Genomic DNA, 6,618 nt, shown 5'->3' with positions numbered 1-6,618 from the left:
ACTGTCCTACACAATACACAAATGTGAACACAAAGTGGATTAAAGACATGCACATAGGACCTGAAACCATAAAATTCCTAGAAGAAAACATAGGCAGTAACCTCACTGACATTGGTCTTAGTGATGTTTTTGTGGATTTGACTCCAAAGGCAAAGGAAACAAATACAAAAATAAACAAATGGGACTATGTCAAACTACAAACCTTTTGCACAGTGAAGGAAACTATTATCAAAACAAAAAGGCAACCTACTGAATGGGAGATGATATTTGCAAATCCAATAAGGGGTTACTAGCAATATATAAATAACTCAAACAACTGAACAACAAAAAATAATTCAGTTAAAAAATGGGCAGATATATGAATAGACATTTTTCTATAGAAGATATACAGATGGCCAACAGGCACATGAAACGATGTTCAGCATCACTAATTGTTAGGGAAATGCACATCAAAACCACAATAAGATATCACCCCTCACCTATTAGAATGGTTATTATCAATAAGACAAGAAATAACAAGTGTTGGAGAGCATGTGGAGAAAAGGGAACCCTTGTACACTGTTGAGGGGGGATTGTAACTTGGTGCAGCCAATATGGAAAACTGTATGGAGATTTTTCAAAAAATTAAGAATAGAACTATGGAACTACCATATGATCCAGCTATTCCACTTCTGGGTACTTATCTCAAGAATATGAAAACACTAATTTGAAAAGATATAGGCACCCCTATGTTCATTGCAGCATTATTTACAATAGCCAAGATATGGAAACAACATAAGTGTCCATTGACAGAAGAATGGATAAAGAAGATGGGGTGTGTATATACAATAGAATACTACTCAGCCATAAAAAAGAATATGTTGCCATTTGTGACAACATGGATGGACCTTGATGGTATTATGCTAAGTGAAATAAGTCAGAAGGAAAAAGACCAATACATATGATTTCACTTATATGTGGAATCTAAACAAAACAAAACAAAGGCAAGCTCACAGATACAGAGAACAGGTTGGTGGTTACCACAAAGGAAGGGTGTTGGGGGTGGGTGAAAAGGTTGAAGGGAGTCAATTACATGGGGATGGATAGTTACTAGACTTTTGGGGTTGATCACTTTGTAGTGTATATTATAATATACACCTGAAACTTACATATAAACAAAAAGAAATAAAATTGTTTTTGTTTGCAGATGATATGATCTTATACGTAGAAAATCCTAAAGACTCCACCAAAAAACTGCTGGAACTAATCAATAGATTCAGAAAACTTGTAGTATACAAAATCAACATACAAAAATCAGTTGCGTTTCTATACGCTAACAATGAAATATCTGAAAAAGAAAACAATCCCATTAATAATAGCATTAAAAATGATAGGAAAAATTAGGCAGAATTTTAACCAAGGAAGTGAAAGATGTGTATAGTGAAAATTATAAGACTTTGATGAAAGAAATTGAAATGACACAAATAAATGGAAAGATATCCTGTGTTCATGGATTGGAAGAATTAATATTATTAAAATGTCCACACTACCCAAAGCCATCTATATATTCAGTGCAATCCCTATCAAAATTCCAATGGCATTTTTCACAGAAATAGGAAAACAATCCTAAAATTCATGTGGAAGTACAAAAGGCTGTGAATAGCCAAAGCACTTTTGAGAAAGAAGCACAAAGCTGGAGGCATCACACTTCCTGATTTCAAAGTATACTACAAAGCTATAGTTATAAAAACAGTATACTAGTGGCATCAAAACAGACACACAGACCGATGGAACAGAACTGAGAGCCCAGAAATAAAACCATGCACATACTGTCAACTAATATTTGACAAGGGGGCCAAGAATACTCAATGGGGAAAGGATAGTTTTTTCAATAAATAATATTGGGAAAACTGGATATTCACATGTAAGATAATGGAATGGATCCCTATGTTACATCACTCACAAAAATTAACTTGAAATTGATTAAAGACTTAAATATAAGACCTGAACCTCTAAAATCCCCAGAGGAAAACATAGGGGAAAAATTCCTTAACATTAGTGTTGGCAATGATTTTTTTATATAACACCAAAAGCACACACCACAAAAGCAAAAATAAATGAGTGGGACTACAGCAACCTAAAAAGCGTCTACACAGCAAAAGAAACAATAAACAAAATGAAAAGACAACCTATGGAATGAGAGAAAATATTTGCAGACCTTATATCTGATGATAGGCTAATATCCAAAATATATAAGGCACTCATACAACTCAATACCAAAAAGTCACCCAAATATTCCAATTAAAAATGGTTAAAGGGCCTGAAAAGGCATTTTCCCAAAGAAGACATACAAATGGCCAACAGGTCATGAAAAGGTGCTCAATATCACTAATCATCAGGGAAATGCAGATCAAAACCACAGTGAGCTATCACCTCATACTTGTTAGAGTGGCCATAATCAAAAAGATAAGCAATAACAAGTGTTGGGACTTCCCTGGTGGTGCAGTGGATAAGGCTCTGTGCTCCCAATGCAGGGGGCCCTGGTTTGATCCCTGGTCAGGGAGCTAGATCCCATGTATGCCGCAACTAAGAGTTCACATGCCGCAACTAAGGAGCCTGTGTGCTGCAACAAAGGAGCCCATGAGCCACAACTAAGGAGCCCACGTGCTGCAGCTAAGGAGCCCACGTGCTGCAATTAAGACCCCATGCAACCAAATAAAAATAAATAAATACTTTTTAAAAAAGAGATAAGTGTTGGCAAGGATGTAGAAAAAAGAGCACTGTTACGTTGTTTGGGATGTAAATTGGTACAGCCATTTGGAAAACTAAAAATTAAAAATTTTAATTAAAATCAAAAAATTAAAAATAGAATTATCATATGATCTAGCAATCCCATTTCTGAGTATATATCCAAAGGAAATGAAATCAGGATCTGAAATAGATATCTGCATCTCCATGTTCAATGCAACATTATTAACAACAGCCAATACATGGAAATAACCTAAATGCCCATTGGCTGATGAATGGGTGAAGAAAATGTGATGCATACACACACACACAGGAATATTATCCAGCCATAAAAAGGCAGGAAATCCTCCCATTTGTGACAACCTGGATGGACCTTGAGGGCATTATGCTAAGTGAAATAAGTCAAATAAAGACAAATGCTGAATGATCTCACTTATATATGGAATCTAACAAGGCTGAACTCATGGAAACAGAGAGTAGAATGGTGGTTGCCAGGAGCTGCTGTCGGGGGGATGGTGATGGTGTTGGAAGAAATGGGATATGTTGGTCAAAGGGTATAAGCTTACAAGTTATAAGATGAATAAGTTCTGGGGATCTAATGTATAGCATGGTGAGAATGTTTAAGAACAGTTTACTATATACTTGAAAGTTGCTGTGAGAGTAAATCTTGAATGTTCTCACCACACACCGAGAAAACGTAATTATGTCAGGTAATGGAGGTGTTAACTAACCTTATTGTGGTAATCATTTCACAATATACATGTGTATCAAATAATCACATAGTACACCTTAAAGTTACACAATGTTATATGTCAAGTATATCTCAATAAAGCTGGAGAAAAATAAAACCATGTATAATCTTAAGAAAAAAACCACATTAGGAAAGGTCTCCATGTCTTCATGTCTCAAACATGTTCTTAAAGGTCTTAAAAAGTCAGAACAGGTCTTAAATACATCAAGAATTATCTCAAAATTGAAAGTCATCAGGAAGAGTTTTTTGTTTTTGTAACAGAGTTTCTTGTTGATATATAATTCACATACAGTAAAATTCACCATGTTGAAGTATATAATTTAGTGGCTTTTAGTGTGTATACAAGGTTGTGCAACCATCACCACTATCTAATTCCAGAATTTTCATCACTCTAAAAACAAACCCTATACCCATTAGCAGTCCCTCACTGTTCCTCCCTACCCCCAGCCGGTGACAATGACAAATCTACTTTCTGTCTCTATGTATTTTCCTATTTTGACATTTCATATAAATGGAATCATATAACATGTGACCTTTTTTTCTGTTTTCTTTCCCTTAGTGTAATATTTTCAAGATCCGTCTGTGCTGTAGTATGTATCAGTACTTCATTCCCTTTTATGGCTGAATAATATTCCACTGTATGGATATATCACATTTTATTTATTCATCAGTTGATAGATATTTGGGTTGTTTCTCCTTTTTGGCGATTATGAATAATGATCCTATGAACATTTGAGTACAAGTTTTGTATGAACATCAGTTCTTATTCTGCAGGGAATGTATACCTAGGAGTGGAATTGCTGGGTCATATGGTAAGGAAGAGTTTTAATTGCCTCAGGAAGGATCATAGACAAGACAAGAAGGGTCTCAATCATATAGGAACGGTTTAAATACATCAGGAAGTGCGGCAAATGTATCATAAATGCTCTCAGAGAGAGAGGAGGTGTCTCAAATACATCAGAAATCATCTCAAACAAGTCAGTAATGGTCTCAACGTAGTCAGGAAGATTTCAAAATATGTCAGTAAGGGCTTCAAACTGAGACAAACATCTTAAATACATCACAAAAGGTCTCAAACCCGAAGGAAAGGTGTCATATAATCAAGAAAGGTATCAAATCTGTTAAGAAGGTTCTCAAAAAGTGAGTAAGGATCTTAAGATTTTATGAGAAAGGTCTCAAGTAGTTAGGAAAGGTAACAATAAGTTAGGGAGGATCTCAAATATATCAGGAGTCATCTTACCCAGGCAGGAAGAGACTCAAATAGTCAAGAGGAATATCTAACACAGTAGTCAACTCAAACAAGTCAGGAAGGGTCTGACACTGGTAAGGAAGGGTCTCAAATTTGTCAGGCAGAGTGTAAAATATGTCTCTAATGGTCCTAAACAGGCCAGCAAATTAGGAAGAGAATCATACATTAGGAAGTGTCTCAAATCTGTCAGGAAGAGTCTCAAACACGTCAGAAAGGGTCACATTAGAGACACAATGTCTCAACCATCACAAATCATCTCAAACAAGTAAAGAACACTTTCAAAGTCATTAGGAAGAGTTTCAAATTGGTCAGTAAGTGTCTCAAACTGAGAGCAACAGTCTCCAATAGTTGGGAAAGGTCACAGTATGTCAAGAAGTCTCAAACTTGTCAGGAAGAGTCTCAAATAAATAAATATAGGTCTCAAACATGTCATGAAGAGTCTCAGGAAAGTCAGAAAGAGTCTCGGGAAAGTCAGAAAGAGTCTCAAACAGTCAGGAAGAGCCTCAACTTTGTAAGGGTTTCAAACATAGCAGGCACATCTCAAATGGTCAGGAAGAGTCTCATCATATCAAGATGTGTTTCAAACATGACAAGAAGTGTCACAAAGAGAGGAAGGATCTGAAATATATCACAAATCCTCTTAAACCAGACTGGAAGATTCTCCAAGTAGTAAGGAAGTGTTATGAATAAGTCAGTAAGAGTCTCAAACAGAAATGGAGTGTCTCTGATACAACCCAGAGAATCAACATATCAGGAAGTGTCTCAAATGAATTAGGAAGAATCTCAAATACATCAGGAAGAGTAGCACACATGTCAGGAAGTTTCTCAAACATATTAGGAGTGTCGCAAGCAGAGAGGAAAGGTCTCACATGCATCAGGAATCTTCTCAAACAAGTCAAACAAGTAAATAAAGGTCTCAGACAGAGAGAAAGAGATCTAAATACCTCCAGAAGGGTCTCAAACTTGTCAGGAAAGGTTTCAAGCAAGTAGAAAAAATGTTCCTAATATATCAGGAAGAGTCTCGAAGAAATCATGGATGCTCTAAAACATGTCAGGAAGGGATTTAAATATGTCAGGAAGGTTCTCAAATATGTGAGGAAGAGCCTCACACATGACAGGAAGAGTCTTAAACTTCTCAGAAACAGTCCAGAACAGAGAGGAAAAGTCTCAAATACACAAGGAAACACCTCAAATAAGTGAGGAATGTTCTCAAGGTGGTAAGGATGGACTGTAAATAAGCCAGTAGTGTTTATTAAACTGAAGGAAGTGTCTCAAATTCATTTGTGAGTCTTAAGCATGTCAGGAAGATTCTCAAACAAGTTGGGAAGAGTCTCAAGCAAGTTAGAAAAGATTTCATAAATGTCAGGAAGAGTTTCAAAAATGTTATGAAGAATCTCAGATACATCAGGAAGAATCTCAAATAGGGAAGGAACGTTCTCAGATCTGTCAGGAATGATTACAAAAGGACAGGAAGAGTCTCAAATATGTCATGAATGGTCTCAAACAGTCAGGAAATGTCTCAAAGACAGCAAGAAGATTTTCAAATATATCAGAAAGAATAGCAAGTGTGTCAGGAACAGTCTCCAACATATGAGGAAGAGTCTCAAACAAGTCCGGAAATCTTAGACATCTCAGGAAGCATCTCCAACAAGCCAGGATGTGTCTCAGAGAGGAAGAGTCTCAAATACTTCACATACCTGTTAGGAAGGGAGGGTCCCAAGTACATGAAAAGGAGTCATGCATGTCAGAAAGGGTTTCAAATACATCAGGGGGCGGGGGACGCTCACTATCATCAGGAAGAGTCTCAAACATGACAAGATGTGTCTCGAACATGACAGGAAGTGTCAAGAGAGAGGAAGGAGCTGAAATGCATCCTGAATCCTCTCAAACC

Source organism: Leucopleurus acutus, assembly GCF_964270905.1.
Source record: "Leucopleurus acutus genome assembly, chromosome: X".
NCBI lineage: Eukaryota > Metazoa > Chordata > Mammalia > Artiodactyla > Delphinidae > Leucopleurus > Leucopleurus acutus.
Note: the sequence above shows the minus strand (reverse complement) of the source record.